The sequence below is a fragment of the Lepidochelys kempii genome, chromosome 14 (assembly GCF_965140285.1).
Source record: "Lepidochelys kempii isolate rLepKem1 chromosome 14, rLepKem1.hap1, whole genome shotgun sequence".
Taxonomy (NCBI): Eukaryota; Metazoa; Chordata; order Testudines; family Cheloniidae; genus Lepidochelys; species Lepidochelys kempii.
In genome coordinates, this window is record NC_136393.1 from 41,151,917 (window position 1) to 41,176,216 (window position 24,300).

The 24,300-nt window shown below is 45.4% G+C and overlaps 1 protein-coding gene and 1 long non-coding RNA gene across 3 annotated transcripts in view; one reads left to right on the forward strand and one right to left on the reverse strand.

Moving 5' to 3' along the window:
* The window catches only part of LOC140904643 (butyrophilin subfamily 1 member A1), a 46,432-nt gene extending 33,830 nt beyond the window's left edge, over positions 1 to 12,602 (reverse strand). For both annotated transcript variants that reach the window (XM_073327075.2, XM_073327074.2), the window contains exon 1: positions 11,828 to 12,602. The gene's annotated coding sequence lies outside the window, so the exon portion shown is untranslated. The remainder of the gene's footprint in view (positions 1 to 11,827) is intronic.
* LOC140904645 (uncharacterized) lies at positions 838 to 5,693 on the forward strand. Its single transcript, XR_013634708.1, has 3 exons — positions 838 to 946; positions 5,434 to 5,488; positions 5,628 to 5,693. It is a non-coding gene; the product is annotated as an uncharacterized LOC140904645 (long non-coding RNA).
* Positions 12,603 to 24,300: the final 11,698 nt, after the last annotated feature.

Here is a 24,300-nt window from a genome sequence, read left to right on the forward strand (position 1 = left end):
CACCCTAGCTACCTCCCAGACCCTGCACCCCCAGCCCTGTGCTCAGTGCACCCCCACCCTCAGCTCAGTGCAGAGAGAGACAAAGAAAACGGGCTAGAACCAGGGAGAAGGTAGGTATCCGCTCTATGTGGGCAGGAGTGGAGGGGATCCTTTTTACCCCCTCCCCAGCCCTGCTGTGCTTGCAGTTTACCCCCGGCCCCTCCCTTGCTCCAGGGACCAACCCTAGCTCCTGCCCTGCTGTGCTTTTGCCCCCGGCCCCTGCCTTGCTCCAGTCAGCAGGGACTAATCCTCCCCCCATGCCCCACTGTGCTCATCCTGCCTCTGGCCCCTGCCTCGCTCCAGCTGGGGACCAATCCTCCCCCCGCCCCACCATGCCCCGCTGTCAGGGTGGATAAAAATCAATGACTTTTTTAAAAAAATCAGATTTTTTTGTATTTAAAATCAGATTTTTGAGGAAAAAACCTATCTAAAAATAGTTTTAATTAAGATACATTATATCTCATCATGGAATAGGGATGATAAATTCTAATTCTATGGTATGAGACAATATATTCATGTAATGTTTAAGAAAAGTTTTGTAAATGAGTTCTAATAGTTCATGGATTAGGGACCCAATTTTATGGGGTTCCACAGGCTTCTGTATAGATTATTTAGGTTAGTCTTTCTCTCAGTCTAGAAGATACCGTCAGAGACGCTTAGTTTTGCAGTTCTCAAACTGGGGATGTGTCTCTCCAGAGGTAACATGCTTGTTAACAGCAAAAATGTTTTTAAATAAATAAATAATATATAGAGGTGAGAAATAACAGTTGTCCCTCTGCAAATTTGTGTACACAGAGTCAATCCCTTATCTCTCTTTAAAAGTGAAAAGTTTCGAAAAGTTCAATGAATAGAAGATTGTTGGGGGCGGAATAGATCTGGACAAGGAGAAGAAGTCTGGAGATAAAATGTGAGAAGCGAGAGACATATGCTTTTTTGTAAAAATATTATGTTTGCTGTTGAAGAAAAAAATCCATAATACTTAACGTTGTTGTTTAGTTAAATAAAACAATTTAAATGTCTGTCTGGTGATGTTCTCCTCCTAATACAGCCTGGCAAGAAAATCCTCCAAATATTAATGATTAACCTGTTGAATTGGAGATAGTTCACCTCCCAATGATATCTGCTTCAATTCTCTTTGGTAAATGAAATAACCAATCATTCATTTTCTGATATAGCTGTAAAACGCATCTGAAAAGTTTTCAAAATAAATCACTGTTTAAAAATGTATAGTGTGTACCTTCTAAAAATGAAACCTACATCTATCTCTGAGTTGTGAAGAATATATATTAAGGTTATAACAACCAACAAGAATGCACTTTTATGTAGAAAACCATGATTAAATCGAGTCTTCCTGACTACTGATTTAAATCATGATTTAAATCAAATCCACCCTGCCCGCTGTGCTCTTGCCCCTGGCCCCTTCATTCCCCAGGAGGGCCCACAAATATGTTTGGTGCCGGACCCACGAAAAGTTAATCCGGCCCTGGCCAGGAGACGAGCAGTGGGCAGGTGGGTGAGGAGGTGAGCGGCGGACAGGCACGCCAATGGTGAGGAGGACAGCAGCGGGTGGGCTGGGGGCGGTGAGGAAGTGAGCAGCGGGTGGGCGTGCCAGGCAGACAGTGAGGAGACTAGAGTGGAGGCTGGTTTGTCCCAGGCCCTGCACCCCGCTAGGGAGGGCCCTGGATCCAGGCCATGGTCCTTTGCAATTTATCAAGGTGTCTAATGCATTAGGGAGGTCCATGTAGACCTGTCTTCACTCCGCCAGACTGATGAATGCACTGGAGTGCCTGATGTCTTTAAGGTACTGACCAAGGTACCATCAAACTGGTGTCTGTAGGAACACAGGACTTGCCAGACTGGATGCTTCAGAAGAAGGTACAAGAAACCTGCAGGAGGGAATTATGGGAAAGCCCATCCTCAATGGAAATTTCTTCCTAACCCCTTCCATTTATATCCCCTCTAAAGCACTAGGGTTTTTTTTTCTCCCCCAACACTTCCCAAATCCTTACAAAGATAACTGTGGATAGTTTCCTTATCCATAGATATGTCTAATCCTTTTTTGAATTGTGCTAACACTCCTCACCGCAATTATATCTGTGGCAATGAGTTCCTCAGGTTAATTGTATGTTTTGTGAAAATGTGTTGCCTCTTATCCATTTTAAATGTGCTGCCTTGAATGCCCCCTTGTTGTATTCAGAGCAATGAACAGAAATACCTGATCTGACGTGTCTATCCTATTCCTTATTTTATGTCCCTCTATTATGTTCCCTCTTAGTTGTCTCCTCTTTAAACTAAACAGTCCCAGTCTTTTCAATCTCACTGCATAGGGCAATTTTGCCAGGCCCCTAATCACTGCTTTTGTCCATCTTTGAACCTCTCTGTTTCTGCAACTTCCTTCTTGAGATGGACTGACCAGCACTGACCACAAAACCCTTGTGAAGGAATCCCTCTGATAAATATACTGGTGTTAGAATCTTTTCCTTATCACTCATTCCTTACACATCCTCACACTTGGTTTTCCTGACCAAACTGAGCAGAGGATTTTATTGCACTGTCCACTCCTTGCCTGCGTCCATTTAGAACTCAGTGTATGAACAGTTCAAAAGATTCCCTCCACTGTGCATTTGCCAACAGTGAATTTCATTTGCTCTTATGTTGCCCATTCCCCTAGCTTGGTTAGCTCCTCTAAAGTTCCTCACAGTCTTCTCTGGTCGACTAATTAAATATTTTTGTGTCATTTGCAAATTTTGCCACCTCACTGTTCACCCCTTTCTTGGGTCATTAGTAAATATATTGAACCAACCATTGTGGTCAATCTTTTGCCATGATGAAAACTAACCACTTATTTCTACTTTTTGCTTTCTGTCTCTTAAAGCACCTCTAGACTGGTAAAACAAGTCACATTTAAAAACATGTTTTAAAACATGATCTTCCACCCAGTGGAAACAGGATTTAGCAACTTTTAAAAGCATGTTATCTGGTTATGTTCAGCCCTAGACTCTTCCAATGCTAATGTTCTTGATATGCTCCTTCAGATCCCCTGTGCATCCCTGGTGACTTCAGTTCTTTAGTTTATCAACTTTCTGATGTTGTGAAAATTGCCATGGCACCTGCGACATTCTGGAGGATGAGGTCTGGGGAATGAGTCTGCTGAAAGCCTGTTTCAAAGATGCCCCTTACAACCCACTATGTCACTGTAGTGCCCAAAGCACAATCAAATAACATTTCCATTTCAAATATGACACTGTCTTTCTGGTCGATCTCACTGGGGCGATTGAACTGATAGGAGTTCATAAGACTCCTGATGCTCATTTTTTACCTACTTCTGCAGACAAAAAAGACTTTCAACATTTTAAATAGGTTTTCTGTGTGTGTACGTGTGGAAGGGGAGGCTGTATCTTGGGTGACCCTTTTGATTATGTTAAGTCAAAATTTCTCCACAAATCAGATTTCCTCCCCAGCTCCTGAGCTGCCTACCAATTTCAAATCAATCTGCCTATGTCTCTGATTCAGCAAAGCACTGAAGCACGTGCTTAACTTTCATCACAGACCTAAGTCCTGTGGCACATAAAATACAACGTTGGCTCTCCTGAACCACGGCCTATATATGTGCAAAATTCAACTTCAAATAGAAACTTTCTTGCCAGCTAGGAGCAGTTATCGCTGCTCCATAATGACCTGTAGAGCTTGTCTCTCCTGAGTGCTACTGTGCCGCAAGCCAGGGTGTAAATCCACAGTGCTCCAGCCTGCCATGCACTAAATCTCCATGTACAACTTGCTGCCTCATGCAAAAAGTTCCATACTGAGCTTTAACCTGGCATGACTGTTTCCTGCACTGCCTTCCCCAGGATGAATATGCCTAGCACTGTCTGGACTAGGGATTTTTCACACCCCTGAGAGACCTAGCTATACCGATATAAAATCCTAGTGTAGACCAGGCCTTGGTAATTAAGGGGAGCCACCCACTGCCAATAACGTCTCATAAGGAAGCTATTCACTAAATACATCTCACATCAGGCAATAAAACAGCAAGAGAGAATGAGCCCTACTGCAGGCTCCGCTAGAGCACAATGAACTAGCAAAGGGGAAAATCCCGTCTCACTCATCAGGCTAGGAGCTCTGTGGGGCAGAGACTCTGCCTGCCCCATTGTCTGTTTGGAAAGCACCAAGCACACCCTGGTGTTACCCAAACCAAACAAATGCTGACCCTTGCAAGTGTGCATTTCTGCAGCTGAATTTACACTCAGCGTATGAGAGCTCTCAACACTGACAGCTCATCTGAGTAAGTGCGTGCATGAGGAAATACAAACTGAGCAGCTAGTCTGTAGTTCCAGATGGAAGCCCCCTACCTGCTGAATCCTGGTGAGGGGACAAACACGCAATATAAAACTAGTCTGTAGGTCTAGATGTGATTACCCACCCTTGTTGCCATCAGGGTTAAATTTATTAGTGATCAGTAATTAAGTTTGATGGGTGTACACCCACAGTAAGGGAGGTGAGTGGTTGGGTGGGAATGGTGAGCTCTGATTAATATTAAATGAAATAAAACCTCAGGAGTTCATAGACGCAATTGGACAGTTTAAATATAACCCAGGAGTTGGCTGAACGCTATTGGACAATTTAAATATAACCCAGGAATCGTCTGAATGCTATGGGTCACTCTTTTTAGCAACTCAAAAGTCATTAAAATTATACATTTACAAAAATAAACAAGGGTCTAACCCAAACCTGAAATGTTTCAAGGGTTCACAAACCTCCACCATACTTTTATAGAACAAGCATTTGCTGTAAAAACATTTAAAAGCTATGGGTATTTCTAGGGTGTTTACTATGGTTGTGATACATCCATTTTATTTCAAAACAACCCAAAACTTTAAGCATGAAAGAAACACATTAAAAAAAACAAACAAGACTTTCACTGATATTAGTAACTTTATGGATTGTTGTGTATGGTGATTTACTGTTTAATACTGTAAGAAGGCCCTACAGTGCTCTTTTTTTTCCATTGAAACAGAAAAATGTATTTTAACTACTACTACAAAAAAAAAAGCAGCCCAGTTGTGCAGACAACTTAATTCTCCCACCCCTCAGATCACAAAAGGGAACTTTGGGGAGGGATACCTAATTTCCTTATGTATCTATTAATTCAGAGTTGTAAGTGATCGAATCAACCTGCTAACTACAGACTCTGAAAGAAAGAGTTAGGATGGTATAAAAACCTCAGGGTTTTTTTGGAGACTGTCCTCTTTCAAGAGAAACTATCTTGAACAGAATAGCTGCTGGACTGCAAGACTAGGTGTACTGCTTGTTTTTAACTCTGAAAATATATATTATATAATGTCACTCTTTATCCATGCTGTCCTTACTAGCTAATGGTACCTATCTTTATTGCAGTGTGATTTGTTTAGCATGGAAATAGCAACTTCAAGCTGCTTTTCACCAGGGCCAGGTAAAACCCCATTTTTAACTATAGTTGTGCTTAATATTGTTAAATTAAAAAACACCAGGTATAACACAGATTACATAAGGATTTGATGCTATTGGGGAATAATACTAACTAAAAATTTTGCTTGTTCATTAATCCAAAGGTCCAAATACACATGGGGGAAAACAGAATAACCATGTGCCGGCATCCGTTTACCCTGTGGTGGAAGGTAACTTTCTGCAATTGGCTTTTAAAAGAGTGTGTCTGTTTTAAAATGTTTTTTAATTAGTTAGTGTTTAAATTGTTGCTGGTGATCTAGGAGACCTATACTAGAGATAGGTGTGGGTTTTTAAAAAGTATTTGGTTGCAGACTGTTGGTTTAGTGTGTTTAAAACTCCTGTTTTTGTGTGTGTGTGTGATTCAGGGAGTCTATGCTAGAGATAAGTGCGTGGGGTTTTACAGTATTTTATTTCAAAACAGTTTGGTTTTTACTCTGCAAAATGTGATGTGTTTTTAAAATGGGTTGTTTTAAAATTAGTGTTTAAATTGTTGTTGGTGATTTAGGGGTCCTATGCAAGACATAGTTATGGTGGGGGAATTAAAAAGTATTTTATTGCACACTTTATTTTTGGGTGCATGGTGGAAACGTGCTTGTATTAAAAAAATGTCTAGGTTTTAGAGGAACACTAGTGGTAGAAATAAATCAAAACCTGTGTGTGTTATACAGCCTGAAATGGATTATTTTGTTTTAAAGCTATGACTTTTTAAATAGAAAAACACCCTAACGAGTATTTTATTTTTTTAAGTTTATAAGACAGTTTCATGTGTTTTATAATAATAATGTTGTCTGCTCCACAGTACGGTCAAAACACGAGAGATCCTTAGACCAGAGTGAAAAGAAGCTCAAAAGAAAAAGGAAAGAGACAGCTGAAAAGGAAAATTCACCAGCATCAACGGCTGATGGATGGACGAAGCCCAGTAAATATATTTTGCTTATTGGTTTAGTTATGTTATGAGGTTTTGTATTTTAAGCAAATACATATGTGTGAGTGAGAAAGATGGTAAAGTTTTGTAAAATGTTTATTTGATGCTAAATTGGAATATCTCTGTTTTTCTTAATCAGACATGGGCAGCTCTCCTGACAATGCTGTAGTCAGAGCTACAGGGACACCTCCACCAGAACCGCCAAAGAACCAGGAGTCTGCTCTGAGACTTTTAACAACAACAACAACACCACCACCACCACCAACGCAAAACAGCAGAAGAGCGCAGACGATGCATCAGGACAGTCCAAAGCTCGTATACATCAAACCCAAGGACAAAACAAAAGACTCTGATAAAAAGCAACCACACAAACACAACTCCAGTTCCTCAGCTGTCAGCACCACATCAAACCCTGAGAAAACTGAGCAAAAACACAGATATTCACAAACCCGGAGCATGCACTTTAGGGGTCGTGAATGTGAGGGAAAATACACATTCACAAACCCGGAGCACACGCTTTAGGGGTTGTGAATAAAAAAACAAGGACTGAAAGTTCCTGCGATGCTGGGGTATCTCCTTATGAAGTATCTGAAAATTATTACCAACCATTTTCCCAACACAATAAGCTCGACACAGCTCTTCGGTATTCTAAAAAGATTTGGTAAAAATATGATGCTTCGTTCAGAAAGCTGATGGACCCTGTATCCTCGGGGGTTCTCAAAGAAAGGAGGGCTGGGAACTACATCAAAAATGCAAAAGCTTTCGTGGGTGACTTTTTGAAAAATACTTCTATTTTTCCAGAGGGTGGTTCTGAGCAGGCATGACTAGTCATAGAAAGGGGCCTGAGTAAAAGGGGCATCCTCAAGGGTACACATCCGCTAAGGCATAAACAAAAGGGGGACAGAATTTGCGGGACAAACAGATGGCTGCCCAAAAATTATGGGCCAGGGTAGCTGTAAAATGTTTTTAAAAGGCTAAAGAGGTGATGAGGAGAAAAGAACAAAAAGAGTTGCCCCTATTGAAGGCTCTCAGATTGAAGTGTCTGAGAATGGGGAGGCGAAATGTGACTCTCAGATAGAGTCTGATTTAGAAAAGTCCCCAGAAGGCTCTCTAGACGGGTCCCTGTCTACTTCTGATGATCCTTGTGGTGGCCCCTTGGAGTCTGACTCTCAAATAGCATTTGACGTAGAAGACGCAGCTGATGGTCCCATAGAGGAACCCCCAAGTAACCCTGAAAATGCAGATGCAGATCCCCAAACAGACATGTATATGGAGCAAGTGAGAAGTTGGCAACAGGAACTACCTAGATTTGGTGGTTTGGTGTATTGTGAGGAATTTCATTTTGTTGATCTTGAGTGAATAAATTCAGCTCAGCAGGTCGTCAAAGTCATACACAGGGGGATACAGTTAGTTCTTGATGACGTTAACAGTAGGGTAGCCCCTGACAATTACGTTCAGTTACGTTTAGAGAATCATAATTTAACTGACCATTTGTTTTCGGTCAGAAGAACTAGGGATGAGCTGTCTGCTGAAGACTTCTTAAATCAGACCTCAGAGCTGTTACAGAGTAACACAGAGATGCATGTCGATGGGACATTGCGCCTCATTGTGACAGTTGTAAAAAACATGGGTGGGGGTGACCGTAGAGTTTTAAATTCTATCCCAGTTGGATAGTCCCAGCTCTAGTCCCAGCTGCAGTGTAGACGTACCCTTAGAGACAAAGAGAGCTTTAGATAAATGATAGAGTCACTCATGCTCCACCCAGCATGCAGCCCCTGCCAAGCTGTGCAATGATGTCAAGTCGTCTCAGGAACCAGGCTGTGCCTATAACTTCCCCTAGACTGAGCCAGCTGCCAGGGCCTGTGTTGTCCACAGAGCAGCCAGCATTGGCCGGGAAGGGAGCCTGACCAGGGCTCCAGGGCACAGACTCACGGTCTCCCTGTGTGATTCCCACAGACAGAGATATGGGAGGAGGTGATGCACCCCCTGCTCTGGCAGAAACCTGTAATATGGGTGGCAGCAGTAACAGCACCTGCCCTCCCTCAGGGCAATGGCCCTGCAGACTGGGGTGGGGCTGGGAGGGATTCACTGAATCTGGACGAAGGTTTTTCTCTTCTTGTCTTTCAACCCTGCACTCTGAAACATCAGTTTAGTGACAATAACAAAGGGGAGGAGGGGGGAAAGAAACACAAATACACGAACACACACACACACCTGTCGCAAAGGGAGCCCAGTTCTGTGCCAGCATCCCAGTCTGGGTACAGATGAACAGAAAAATCTCGGAATTTGCAGAGACATTCCCACAGTCAGGTTTACTTTCAGAGTCAGGAGGTGCCGGATTCTCCCTGAGAATCCCTTCAGTGAGGCCCTGTCAGGGCTGAATCCCACTCTGGAACTTCGAGTGCAGAAGGTGGGGGTCTGCTAGGGTGACCAGATGTCCCTGGGACAGTCCCGATTTTTGGGTCTTTTTCTTATATAGGCTCCTATTACCCCCCATCCCCTTTCCCGATTTTTCACACTTGCTGTCTAGTCACTGTAGGGTAGGGGTCTCAATAACACGGCCCGTGTTATTTCCTGCGGCCCACCATAGGTGCCGACTCCATGGGTGCTCTGGGGCTGGAGTACCCACGGGGAAAAATTAGTGGGTGCTCTGCACCCACCAGCAGCCAAGCTCCCCTTTCCCCCGGTGCACCGTGTCCCCGCTCCTTCGCCTAACTCCCAGCGCTTCCCGCCGCCAAACAGCTGTTTGGCGGCACTTAGGACTTTCCAGGAGGGAGGGGGGATGCAGCGGGTTCAGGGTAGGAGGCGGAGAAGAGGCGGGGCCGAGGTGGGGATTTGGGGAAGGGGTTGGAATGGGGGTGGGAAGAGGTGGGGCAGGGGCAGGGCCTCATGGAAGGGGTGGAGTGGGGGTTTTGCAGTCTGTTACCAACCAATTTTGAAGTTCTCAGCTATTTTGACTTGACAATTGGTGTACAACTACAGAAAGGTGTGTATCTGCGCTGTGCCAAGAGTACTAGACCATTGTGAGATCAGAGATAATTCAACCAATCACCACCCGTACTCAATAGCTAATTTGCATGCTACAGTTTTATTTGTTGTATGAGGGAGACTTCAGAGATGGTGGATTACTTGGCCCGACTGCCACAGCCTTGTGCCTAGCTGCCACCTCACATATCAGAACAACCACCTACACAACAACACAACCAGCAAGTCCAAATACAGATAGTCCCTCACCCCAGCACACACCCCTTATTTGCCACCAACACAAATCAATCAAAATCTCCCAGCACAACACAACCCAAGCACAAATCAACACAGCTTCCCCTGACAACACACATTTGCCCACCCTCACTCATACTTACCATAAACTTGAGTGGCTAAGTGGCAAGTTCTTTGCTAGTAAGCATATATTTGGCTACTGTGACAACGCAATAAAAGTCAATAGAAAAATCACTGTAAGATGCTCTATAATGTAAGGGTGTAGAAAAAAGGTATATATTATATAAGATACAGTACGTGACCCTGTAATTAAAAGATTACATGATAACACATAGTCTCAAAGGGGCAGAGAAAAAGTTGTGTGCGCAACCCTAATTTTGGCACATGTGCTTAACTGTGCAGTCTTAACATTCTCTTAGTGTAGTTTTTTATATGGAATGTGGTACAATTTGCAAGCAACACTGAGACTGGTTTTGTCTCAGGATATCAAACTTAATATTGATGCTCTGGTTGATACAACACACTGCCAGCTAAGTGGCCAAAAATGAAATGACTGTCAAAATTAGCACTGACTTTTCACATTACAGTTTTTAAAAAGTTAATAATTAACTTTCAATAGCATACAATATTACTCTTCATTTTTTTCATTTTTGACTATACTTTTGTATCATTGTATAAAAAGGTTTCAGTGATGCAGCCCTCGGGCCAATGTACTAGTCCTCATGTGGCCCTCGTGGTGATTTGAGTTTGAGATCCCTGCCCTAGGGCCTGCAAGGATTTAAAAAAATTAATACTGGCCTCTCCAGGCTTGTATTAAAACCCCAGGATTACAGCTTTTCACTGAGTTTGGCTTGGTAAACGCTGCCACCACCCAAGTGAAAAACTGCCTCTTGCAAATCCTGGAAAAACTCACTTGGGAAGTTTTCCCTGAGGCCCCTCGGCTTTTCCATCCCTCCCTTGGGGAAGCCGAGAAAGAAAACAAACAAGAGGGATACCCAGCTGTTGCCACCAGCTAATTGAAAAACATGTGCACAAACCTTTTAAGACACAAATCAAATCAGGTTCTTAAAAACAGTAAATTTTATTAAAAACAAAAAGAAAGAAAATACATCTGGAACTTACGCTTCTGCTAGATTTTAAAAGAGCAATTCCAAAAATTAAGCACCCCAAATAGCTTCTTGGGGTTCAGCTTAAAGGTTACAAGCAAACAAAAGCATCTGGGGTTAGCACAGAGGAGTCCACAAGCCTTACAGAAAATAAAAGAAATAAACCTAATTACGTCTATCTAAACATTTCCTGTCCAAATGAATCCTTCTAGGTATTTCATACCTGGTCCAAACTTTACACAGCATTCCAGCTTCCCCCACCCCTTCAGCCCAGAGAGAACAACAGAGAGACAAAGAAAAGGAGTACTTGTGGCACCTTAGAGACTAATCAATTTATCAGAGCATAAGCTTTCGTGAGCTACAGCTCACTTCATCGATGTGCTTATGCTCTAATAAATTGGTTAGTCTCTAAGGTGCCACAAGTACTCCTTTTCTTTTTACAGATACAGACTAACAGGGCTGCTACTCTGAAACCTGTCATTATGCAAGAGAGACAAAGGGAAAGCTTTTTTCCCATTTTAAAAAGTTCTACCCTTCCCATTGGCTCTTTTGGTCAGATGCCCACTCCTTTTTCTTTACCTGGGGGACTTTTTAACCCTTTACAGGTAAAGTAAGCAGCCACCAAGTGGGACTTTATAGCTAACTGGCTGGCTGGGTGTCCATAAAAGGGAGATCCCCCCCTCCAGCTTCATTTACCACAGGCCCATTGGTGCTAACAGCCCATCTGAAGGGACCTCAGTGCTGTGTGTCCAGAAATCTCAGACAGAACCATGCAGCTGGGGGTGCAGAGCCCGGCGCTCCCCTCCCTGCTGAAACCCAGAAAGAAGCTTTGAACCGGAAGGTTTGGAAGGTTCCACAAAATTCTACAAAGGTCTAGAACATTCTAGGAGGTTAGTGACAAATGAGGAAAGCCTGAAACATTCAATTTTTCCTTTTATCACTAACAACAAAACCAGCCCCCCGACCCCCCCCCCCCCCCCCGCAAGCCTGGCACCCCAGGCAGTCCCCTAGGTTGCCTGCCCCTAAAGCTGGCCCTGGTCCCCATGTCACTTACAGAGGCTGCAGCACCATTTCAACACACAGGGTCATGAAGCCGGAGGGTTTGAGACCGGACCCTTCCTCGTTATTTTTGTTACATTTGTAGCTGAATTGACTGGGCCGAGCCCCCTCCCCGTCTGGGCCTTCCACTCCTTTCAGAACTGAAAGTACAAAAGAAGCAGGAAGTTGAAGTAACGGTCTGTGTCCCTGGCTGGTTGGGGCAGAGCAAATTCCTCTTGAAGTACCAGCCCCACCCGCAGGGCACGGAGCTGGCGGGGGTGAGCCAGGGTAGGGGTGGCAATGCCCCCCCCCCCCCCGGCCTCCGAAGCTGCTGTCCCTGCTCTCCAGGGATCGCGGGGTTATCAGTAATGCCGCTCTGCACAGCACCGCCCGCCACAGCTTTGTCCGGCTGGGGAAATAAAGCAGCACCAGCAAAAAGCACCAGCCAGTTCGCACCACCCCACGCCCCTGCCCTGGGTGGAGGCAGAATGAGGAAGGTGGAAAGGGGGGGATTGCTGCTGGGGGAGGGGGAGCTGAAATCCAGAGCGCCGGAGTGGGAACTGGGTGGGAAGCGACAGCTGATCAATGGTAGCTGGGGGAGAGCGGAACGGACTGAATGTAACTCAGGAACTGCCCGGCTGTAGCTGGCTTGGCTCCTGCAGGCGCTCAGGGGAGCAGAGCCTGGGGGGTCAGGGAAGGCAGCAGCTCTGGGACTCGCAGCCCCTCCAACCCCAGCAGAGGTGGGGGAAGAGGGGCCATTGGTGCAGAGTCACTTTCCTGAGAGGAGGAGGCCATGGGATTCCCTGAGCGCTGAGCCAACGGGCTGGAGTCTTGTGAATCACGTGAGCACCGCCTTGCTCCTTCCAAAACAGAAAACAGGAGGGGGAGCATAGCTCAGATCTGGTGCCGAGTCCTTGCGGCTCAGCACAAATGTTCCCAGCCACCGACACCCCCTGCAACCCCCCCCCCCGTCTCCCCAGCCACTTCCCCAGCAGCCCATAGTCACAGTAGTACCCCCTGAGACCAACATGATGTTTGAAACGGGAGGGTTTGCAGGATCAGGCCCTCGTCGCCTCTCTCATAAATTATTGCTCCATATTTCATACAGGGGAAGGCGGGATCCAGGAAGGGGGTCTGAGTGAGGGGCGGGGGGGACTTTAGCACTGGAGCCCAATTGGGGAAGGGGCTGACATCCAGGCAGGTAAAGCTGGCCAGTGTGTCAGGAGCTGATTCCCATCAGAATTTGCTACTAGTAACAAAAGCCTAAACTCACTTGGAGGCTGGAGCCTAAGGCTTTGCAGTAGCAGTTCCCTAGGTGCCTGTTTCTGCCTCTAGTCATGTGCACTGTTGCCTCCCACTAGGCACCCATACCTATCTCCTGCCCAATCCCTAGCACAAACCATGAACTTGGGGAAGATAGGTGCTTCTCCACTTATTTCGTCTGCAGTGTCTGATCCAGCAGTTCTGCTCAGAGGCCAACCATTAGATCCAGTCTCATACAAAATCTGGCCAGAGGAGGATGTGCCATCCCAATAGTTAGAGCACTCACCTGCAATATGAAGAGACCCACGTTCACTGCCCCGTTGTGTGAGGGAGAGAAAGCACTTGAACTGGGGTCTTCCACACCTCTTAGGAGAGCTCTCTAATAGTTTGTTCTAGTATGTTTCCAGGTACTGAAGTTAGGCTGACTCATCTATAATTCCCTGAGTTGTTTTTGTTCCCCTTTTTAAAGATAGGTACAATGTGCCCTTCTCCAGTCCTCTGGGACCTCACCTGTCCTCCACGAGTTCTCCAAAATAATTCTTAACAGTTCTGAGATTGCTTCAGGGAGTTCTTTATGTGTCCTGGGGTGAATTTCATCAGGCTCTGACAACTCCAATACATCTAATTTATCGAAATACCTTTAACCTGTTATTTCCCTATTTTGGCTGGTATTCCTTCCCCCTTGCTGTTCATAGTAATTATGTTGAGTATCTGAAGACTGAACCAAAATAAGCATTAAACACCTCAGTGTCTGTGACCAGCACATGGGTGATCATGCCTAGTGGTCACAGCAGGAGTCATTAGCCAGGAGTCAAAGCCCAGGGTCAGAACAGGAGTCAGAGGCTCGATAGAGTAGGTCCTCAAGGAATCAATTCTGAAGCACTTAGAGGACAGGAACAGTCAGCATGGATTAACCAAGGGCAAGTCATGCCTGACTAACCTAATTGCCTTCTATGACAAGATAACTTCTCTTCGACACTGGTGAGGCCTCATCTGGAGTACTGTGTCCAGTTTTGGGCCCCACACTACAAGAAGGATGTGGAAAAATTGGAAAGAGTTCAGCGGAGGGCAACAAAAATGATTAGGGGACTGGAACACATGAGTTATGAGGAGAGGCTGAGGGAACTAGGGATGTTTAGTCTACGGAAGAGAAGAATGAGGGGGGATTTGATAGCTGCTTTCAACTACCTGAAAGGGGGTTCCAAAGAGGATAGCTCTAGACTGTTCTCAGTGGTAGCAGATGACAGGACAAGGAGTAATGGTCTCAAGTTGCAGTGGGGGAGATTTAGGTTGGATATTAGGAAAAACTTTTTCACTAGGAGGGTGGTGAAACACTGGAATGCATTACCTAGGGAGGTGGTGAAATCTCCTTCCTTGGAAGTTTTTAAGGTCAGGTTGACAAAGCCCTGGCTGGGATGATTTAATTGGGGATCAGTCCTGCTTTTAGCAGGGGGTTGGACTAGATGACCTCCTGAGGTCCCTTTCAACCCTGATATTCTATGATTCTATGATTCTATGAACTGGCTCTGTGGATCAGGGGAAAGAAGTGGACGTGTTATTCCTTGACTTTAGCAAAGCGTTTGATATGGTCTCCCACAGTATTCTTTCCAGCAAGTTAAAGAAACATAGGCTGGATGAATGGACTATAAGGTAGATAGAAAGCTTGCTAGATCATCAGGCTCAACGGGTAGTGATCAATCGTTCCATGTCCAGTTGGCAGCCAGTATCAAGTGGAATGCCCCAAGGGTCGGTCCTGGGGCTGCTTTTGTTCAATATCTTCATTAATGATCTGGAGGATGGCATGGATTGCACCCTCAGCAAGTTTGCAGATGACACTAAACTGGGAGGAGTGGTAGATATGCTGGAGGGTAGGGATAGGATACAGCGGGACCTAGACAAATTAGAGGATTGGGCCAAAAGCTTACTGCAGGCCAGCTGAACTGGTTAGGTTGCCCAGAGACTGGCAGGCCCTGATTCCTGACAGTAGACCCTGCCCCGATGGCAACCCATAGGGGCCTCCTGGCCCAGTTTTTTGGGGTACTTCCTATGGAGCTCTCGCACTAGATCCTGGGTATAGATGTTCTCTACTGGGTCCCAAGACCACACGTCTGGACTGTAGACTTTCCAGTCCACCAGGTACTGGAGCCTTCCCCTAACTTGCCGAGAGTTGCGGATTCAGTAGACCAAGTACTCCTCCTGTCCCTGGACTGTTATGGATGGTGGTGGTGAGTTGGAGCAGTTAGGATCTGGGTTCTTGGTCTGGGGCTTTCAAAGTGAGATGTGAAAGATGGGGTGGATCTTCCAAGGACTCAAGCAGCTGTAACTGGAAAGGCAGTGGGTTCACCCATTCTATAATCTTGAAGGGGCCCAGGTATTGGTACTCTAGGTGATGGGTGGGTAGTTCTATTTAAGGTTGTAAGCAGAGAAACACATCTTGTCTTCTATGGCTAGAATAGGAAGAGCCTGACACTCTTGGTCTGAATGGTGTTTATAGGCATCTTTAGAGGACTGCAAATGTTCCTTGAGCTTCTGCTGCACCCAGTGTAGGTAGGAGGTTAAATTTGCAGCAGCTCATACTGGGGAACTCTCAGGTAAGTCTGGGTGTCAGCAGTGGTGAAAGCCAGGGCTTGTAAAAAACGGGCTATGTTGGGTTGAGGCATGGCTTACATTGTTAAATGCAAACTCAGAGTAGCACAGCAGGGGGTGCCATTCATCCTGGGGGTAACTCAAAAGGCCGCAAAACTACTGCTTCAAGATTTTATTGACCCTCTCTGTTTGCACATTAGTCTGGGGGAGATAGGCAGACGAGGTGAGGAACTTGATGTCAAAAAGTCTAGAAATTCACATAAGATTTGGGAGATGCACTAGGACCCTGGTCTGATATAATGCCCATTGTTAACAAATGGTAGCAGAAGACATTTTTCAGGAAGAGCCAGGCCATCTCCTGTGCAATAGGAACAATACCAAATTGGATGAAGTGCACCATCTTTGTTAGGAGGTCAACAACAACCAGGATTACCGAGTTTTCCCTGGGAGCATGGCAGTTCTATGATGAAATTCATTTATATAATAGACCAAGACTACAGAGGTCTTAGATTGGCCAAAATGGCCCTGAAGCAGAGAATTCATAGAATCATAGAATATCAGGGTTGGAAGGGACCTCAGGAGGTCATCTAGTCCAACCCCCTGCTAAAAGCAGGACTGATCCCCAATTAAATCATCCCAGCCAGGGCTTTGTCAAGCCTGACCTTAAAAATTTCTAAGGAAGGAGATTCTATCACCTCCCTGGGTAATGCATTCCAGTGTTTCACCACCCTCCTAGTGAAGAAGTTTTTCCTAATATCCAACCTAAACCTCCCCCACTGAAACTTGAGACCATTACTCCTTGTCCTGTCCTCTTCTACCACTGAGGATAGTCTAGAACCGTCCTCTCTGGAACCACCTCTCAGGTAGTTGAAAGCAGCTATCAAATCCCCTCTCATTCTTCTCTTCTGCAGACTAAACAATCCCAGTTCCCTCAGCTTCTCCTCATAAGTCATGTGTTCCAGTCCCCTAATCATTTTTGTTGCCCTCTGCTGAACTCTTTCCAATTTTTCCACATCCTTCTTGTAGTGTGGGGCCCAAAACTGGACACAGTACTCTAGATGAGGCCTCACCAATGTCAAATAGAGGGGGACAATCACGTCCCTCGATCTGCTCGCTATGCCCCTACTTATACATCCCAAAATGCCATTGGCCTTCTTGGCAACAAGGGCACACTGCTGACTCATATCCAGCTTCTCGTCCACTGTCACCCCTAGGTCCTTTTCTGCAGAACTGCTGCCTAGCCATTCGGTCCCTAGTCTGTAGCTGTGCATTGGGTTCTTCCGTCCTAAGTGCAGGACCCTGCACTTATCCTTATTGAATTGAATTGTGGCATTGTTTCAATTCCTGAAGCAAAGGGTGTTGCTCTGGAACTTGAATACAACTCGTGTGACAAAGGAGGCCATTCCATAGTCAGAATTTAGAGTTCTGGCAGGTACCCACATCAGTCAGGATCTGGTGGATTTGGGTAGCAAACGGATCATTGGAGAGCCGGGGTGGATGGAGGATATCACTGAGACTGCTGTCTATTGTCCCGTTGACAAAGCTGGAAACCTTGAACATGGTGGTAGAGGGCTTTTTGCTAGGTTCATGATACTCATTTTTTTTTCATGAAAAGGCATCCACTTTCCCATTTCTTGTCTTTGGGCAATAGGTTACCACAAAATCAAAGCAATCAAAGAAGAGGGACCAGCAGATCAGGTATTGGTTAAGGCAGCTAGCAGTCTGTAGGCTCTTCGGGTTCTTGTGCTCTATCAGGACTTGCACCAGGAATCGGATTCTTCCTAGGTGAAGCACCATGCTTCAAAAGCTGCCTTGATAGTCACTAACTCCTTGCCACAAATATTGTAATTTTTTCCACTCAGGTTAGCTTCTGAGAATAAAAAGTACAGGGGTGTAGTTGGTTGTGGGTGCCCACATGTTAAGATAATACTGCATCTATGGCAAAGTTTGAGGCATTGGAATCAATTGTAAAAGGTTTAGTGGGATGTGGTTGAATCAGTATGGGTAATGAGGCGAATGCCCTCTTCATGAGCCTCAGTGGATAAGCGAACTGGGCCCTGTTTTTCAGGAGCACCAGTATGGGTGCAACCAGGTGAAAGAATCCTTTAATAAACCTCATGTAGAAATTGATGAACTCCAGAATCGCTGCACTTGACATACATTGATGGGTGAGACCCAGTCAGATATTGCTGCCACCTTACGTGGTTCCATGGTGAATCCCTCAGGCAAGTCAATACATCCCAAGAATTCCTCTGTGTCCTTATCAAACTTGCATTTCTCAAGCTTCACGTAGAGTTGGTGTTGATGGAGTGTCTCCAAGACAGTGCATACATGGTGCTTGTGGAGGTCCTGACCTTTGGAGAAAATAAGGATGTTGTCCATGTGAATGACTACAAATTTGTCCAGCCTGTCTCTAAAGATGTCATTTTTGAAATGGTGGAAGTTTGCTGGGGTGTTGCACAATCCAAACAGCATGACCAAATGTTCAAAGTGGCTATACCTGATATGAAAGGCAGACTTCCATTTGTTTCTTTCCCAGATCCTCAACAAGCTATAAAATTCATAGAGGTCCAACTTTGTGAAGATCTTGGCAGAGCAGAGTCTTTCAAACAGCTCATTAAGTAGCAGTAAGGTACTGGTTTCAGATTATAAACTTGTTCAGAGCTCGGTAGTCCACAGAAGGCTTGGAGGGAGCTGACAGTTCCAGAGTGCCTGTAGTTTGGATTTGGAGGGGGAGTCAAGGCACCCAAGGGGAACCTCTGATCTGAGCTGGAGGTTGATGAGGCAGTCATAGCTCTGATTAGGCAGTAGGGTGTCAGTTTTCTTTTTGTCAAACACATCAGCATAGTGTTGATATTTAACGAGATCCTCTTTTCACGTATCTGAATTCTTTAGAGGACCAAGTAAACCACAAAGGGTGGCTGGTCCCAGGTTGGCTCTTGGGAAATAGGTATGTTGGTGAGATGAGGAGTCAAAGGATACCATCCCTGTGTGGGTTGTGGACAGGAAGCCAGGGGGTGTCAAGGACAACTGATAGATGTGGTGAATGAATTATCCCAAACTGGAGGAAAAACTTAGTACCCAGCACCAGCAACCTAGCGTTACCTAGGGAGGTGGTAGAATCTCCTTCCTTAGAGGTTTTTAAGGTCAGGCTTGACAAAGCCCTGGCTGGGATGATTTAACTGGGAATTGGTCCTGCTTCAAGCAGGGGGTTGGACTAGATGACCTTCTGGGGTCCCTTCCAACCCTGATATTCTATGATTCTATGATTCTAAAGCCCCTGCCTTACTCTCAGCTGTAGATGCCTTGTTGGTGCGGTCTTTCCTCAGCGCAAATATGATGGGTTTGTGCCAAAACCCCTCTGGGGACGCACATCCTCTGATGTCAGCAGGCACATCTGCAGTATACTGTGACTGTGCATCCAATCGTATCTGGGATATCCACCAGTCTTTCAAAATTGTTACCTGGAATGTTTCAACTTTTCACAGGCGTGGTCATCAGATCGCGGTCCTATGTGAAATGGACCGTCTTGGCATATCAATCGCAGGCCTAGCAGAAACAAGGCTGATAGATCACGGACGTCACGAGGTGGAAGTTTCTTTATTTCTGTATTTTGGTGGTCCCAACCCCATACATGGGGTAGCACCACTACTACAAGGTGAGGCCAAGTTCTCCCTGATAATTTGGATGCCCGTGTCTTCTCGTTTACATGTCTTAAACATCAACACAGTTACCTCGCTGTCATACTAGTCTATGCACCAACAGAGGAATCTGTTGGTTCAGTTAAAGATAATTTCCACCATCAATTGGAATCTCTAGTATGCACAGTCCCTCCACATGATAATCTCATGATCCTGAGCAACGTAAATGCAGTTACTGGCTCCCTGCAAACTGGGTTTCAACAGGTCATTTTTCATTATGGTTCAGGCATATTCAATGATAACTTTTACCGCTTGCTCACATTCTACACCTCCCATAATTTTTCCATTCTTGGGTCATGGTTCAAGCGCCAACTCGTACACCAGATGTCATGGATCTCTCATGATGGCATCACTCAGAAGGAGTTGGATCACATCATCACACATGACAGGCATCTCTTCGCCTCCTGTAGAGTATATCATGGTGCGGAATGTGCGGCGAATACAGATCACCACCTACTGGTTGCATGTATGGTGTTGACTGTCCGACAAGCTGATAAGCCTTCTTCAACTATGAAGAAGTTTGATATTGATGCACTTCGTGTGCCAGGTTTAGCCAACAGGTTTTGTATCATCATCAGCAATAGATTCTCGGCTCTAGCCACCCTCCCTGATAACATGGAGGTTGCCTGGTCCTTTTCACTTCTATTCTCAACCAACCCACTGAGCAAATGATTGGCGATAGGCGCCCAGCATGCTGACTATGCCTATCGGAGGAGGCCTTCCGGATAATTAAATTGAAGGCCGCAGCCACCAGCGTGGTGATAAGCGCACTCATAATCAGCTGAAGCAAAAATTTAACACCCTAACACTCTGCGATCGCGAGGCATATTATAACCAAGTAGCAGATGATGTTGAATTTAGCTTAGCCGGGGCATCTCAAAGCCAGTATTCCATGTGATCCGCAACCTCAGCAGTCAAGAGGTTGTCACTACAAACGGCATCCTGTATGACAGCCAAGGTCATCCATGTAAATCAGACGATGACATCCTCTCACACTGGGTGGAATATTGTCACAGTGCCATGAAGCAAACTCCAGTTGCTGCTTGCTCATAGCTGGACGGTTCTAGAGCCAGACATTTGTACTGATGCACCAACATTGGATGAAGTGAAGCATGCCATCTGCAAACTGAAAACAGACCTGCAGCCGGTGCTGATGGCATCCCCCCAGAGCTGCTAAAATGTGCTATTGACCTTATAGTGGAATCACTTCTAGACATCTTTCGTCTGCCAACCACCTGGATGGACAGTATTGTGCTCTCACTTTATAAGGGTAAGGGACCATGCAGGGAATGTAAGAGCTATAGGCCAATCACCTTGCTGCCCGTTCCAGGAAAGGTGTTTGCACATATTCTGCAGGCACGCTTGGAGCCTCTGCTACATCAGAAGTGTCACCCCTAGCAATCAGGCTTTACGAGGAAGAGGTCCACATTAGATGCCATTTTGGCCCTTCGCTTGTTGTTGGAGATACACCGTGACTTCAGGAAGCCCCTGGATGTAGTGTATGTTGATCTTAAGGCTGCATTGGTTCAGTTGACTGTGTCATGCTATGGAAGACCTTAAAGGGTGTAGGTATCCTACCACTCTGCTGGACTTGATTAGAGAGCTGAATAATGGAACCACTGCTCATATTCATCTGGGGAATCGGATGTCAGCATCTTTTAAATTAGTATCTGATGTTAGGCAGGGTTGCGTCTTGGCCCCTGCACTTTTTTGTTGGGCAATGGATTTCATAATGCCGCATTCCATCAGGTCCATAGGAGTAGTATATACCTTGATAGCACTCATCACCATGCATTTTTGACAGATTTCCACACCCCTTTAGGGCTTAAGTCCCACCTTCCCACCCCATTTCCGTTGGCGCCGAAGTTTGGTGCCGTCGGCCATTTTGAAAAAAAATTGTGCATGTTTGAATGGAGGAAGTGTTGTGCTTGGATACATTGAGAGAAGTTTAAAGTTTGGATAATAAGTTTCAATATCTTGCAGCTGGGCTTCTTGCCAGTCAGCTGCATTGAGCATGGGCAACAGAGATTGGTCCAACACAATATAATTCACTGAGGCAGATGGCATGCTATCAGGGGGCAGTCCCAGAGCTTTTGCAACACACCTATGAAGGCTCTCGTGGGTCTTTGGCTCTTGAAGACTCACACTGCAAATAGCTCTCACTCCATCCATAGGTATCACACCGACTTCCAATGCCTGCGGACGCCAGGACAATGCATCCTCATCTACATTGCTTCTCCCTGATTAGTACTGAATACTGAACTCATGGCTCACCAAGGTGGCCACCCATCTCTGCCCTGTAGCATCCAGCCTAGCACTTGTTAACACATAAATCAGTGAATTGTTGTCTGTCCACACTTGAAACTGAGCACCATACAGCTAGTCTCAAAATTTCTCAGTGATGGCCCATTTCAAGGCCAAGAACTCCATTTGTGGATGGGATAGCGAGTTTCACTATCAGACAGCCCGCGGATGGCAAAGGCTACAGGTTTACAGTTGCCTTCCACATCCTGGTACAGGACTGCTCCCAGACCGTCCAAACTGGCATCAGTATGCAGGATAAATGGCTTTCTTGGGTCAGCAAAGACTAGGACTGGAGCATGAGTGAGGCAATTAATGATTTCCCAAAAAGCCCTTTCACATCTCTCATCCCACTGTGGTCCAAATGGTTCTAAGGGGCCATAAAGTCTCTGCTCAGGAGCCTTTGGGGACCTCCTCTTATTCTTGATCTTAGATTTGTTCTTGCTGGACTGATACCCCCGGGTAAGATCTTTCAGGGGTTTTACAATGGTAGCATAGCTCTACAAATCTGTGGTAGTAGCCACTAAATCCAAAAAGGTCTTGAGTTCTCAGTAATTACTTGGACATGGCCATGTAGTGAGGACATCTATTTTGTCAGGATCAATACTCACACCTTCTTGAGACACAATGTGACCCACATACTTCACCGAGGTTCTGCAGAATTGGCATTTGTCAATTGAAAGCTTCAACCCATAGGCTTCCAACCGATCTAGAACATTAAGAAGTCTTTCTTCATACTCCTCCAAGGTTCTTCCAAACATGATCAGGTCATCCAAATAAACTAACACTTGCAGTAAATTCATGTCTCCCACATCTTTCTCCATAAGATGCTGAAACATAGCAGGTGTTCCAGAAATCCCTTGGGGGCATGCGCTCAAATTGATGAAACCCTAACAGACAAATGAAGGTCATCTTTTTGTGTTCTTCTCCTAGATGGATCTGGTCATATCCACTTTGAAGATCCAACACAGAGAAGCACTGACTCCCAACAAACAATCCAAGGCATCTTGTACCCAAGGCCTGGTGTATTGGTCAACTACAGTGCGCCTGTTTAGGGTGTGGTAGTCAGTACACACCTGGATTTTCCCCCTCTTCTTATGGGCCACCACAATGGGAGAGGCATATGGGCTGCGGGACGCTGTAATGATACCATTCGCGATCAGCTCTTGAAGATGATGCCACACAGCTTCCATCTCAGAGAGAGCAATCTTTCTAGATCTCTCCCTGAAGGGTCGGGGGTCTTGTAGCCGGATGTGTTGTTCCACTCCTTTTGCACATCCCATGTCCCACTCATGCAGTGAGAATACCTTGAATCTTTTGCAAAGCTTCTTCCTCAGGCGATTTCACGATGGTTTCGGGCTCAAAGAGGTCTGCTATCTTCTGCCCTCGTTTCACAACCACATCACGGCTTGTTTCATTAGCAATCAGTTTAAACACCTTTTCCTGGGCTTCAGCAGATAGGGTTATGACTCCACTGGGAACCAGCACTCCTTCAGGGAGCCCTCCCTCAGCCAGCTGCTCTACCATTGCTAATGTTCCTTTACTGCTCTTAGGCAGGTACTCATGACAATCACCTCCTTTTCTGTCACTGCAGGCACCACGAAGGGGGCCGTGCACGCGTACCTCAATGCTCCCACTGGTGAATCAGACATCACCTTTTTAGTGTCCTCAATTTTTCTGTAGGCTGCAGCACAATGTGTGTGGATCACCATGGTGTTCAGGTATTGGTCCCCTGCTCACTGTCTGCAGTAATCTGCGAATACCTTAAAGAGCTTGGAGTTCGTCCCTATTAGCACGGACACATCAGAGACCCCTTTAGGGTCAGGGCATATTAAGGCAGCAGTGTCCACCTCTTGTCTTACCCCAGTTGAAATCCTGGACGAGCCCCCACTTGTAACACCAATAGACCCCGGTCATCGGCGGGCAGGATCGAACTGGGGACCTCTGGAGCTTAGTGCATGAGCCTCTACAGCATAAGCTAAAAGCCAACTGGCTGTTAGCTAAGGCTGTAGAACAAACTCATTAATTGCTCTCTAAGTGGTCTCAGTGCCACTAGATTAGACAGAACACCACATCTAGAAGGTGGGTGGGTTACACTCTTCTAACATTTCCTGTATTTTTATTGTGACTCTGTAATTTACTATCTTTAATACTGAAGTTTTGCTTTTTTGGAATAGCACAAGTGGACACAAATCAGACATCAAGAATTATAACATTCAAAAACCAGTCGGAGAACACTTCAATCTCTTTGGTCACTCGATTACAGACCTAAAAGTCGCAATATTACAACAACAAAAAATTCAAAAACAGACTCCAATTAGAGACTGCTGAACTGGAATTAATTTGCAAACTGGACACCATTAAATTAGGCTTGAATAAAGACTGGGAGTGAATGGGTCATTACACAAAGTAAAACTATTTCCCCATGCTTATTTCCCCCCCACTGTCACTCACACCTTCTTGTCAACTGTTGGAAATGGGCAATCCTGACTATCACTACAAAAAGGTTTTTTTTCCTCCTACTGATAATAGCTCACCTTAATTGATCACTCTCCTTATAGTGTGTATGGCAACACCCATTTTTTCATGTTCTCTGTGTGTATATATATATATATATATATATATATATATATATCTT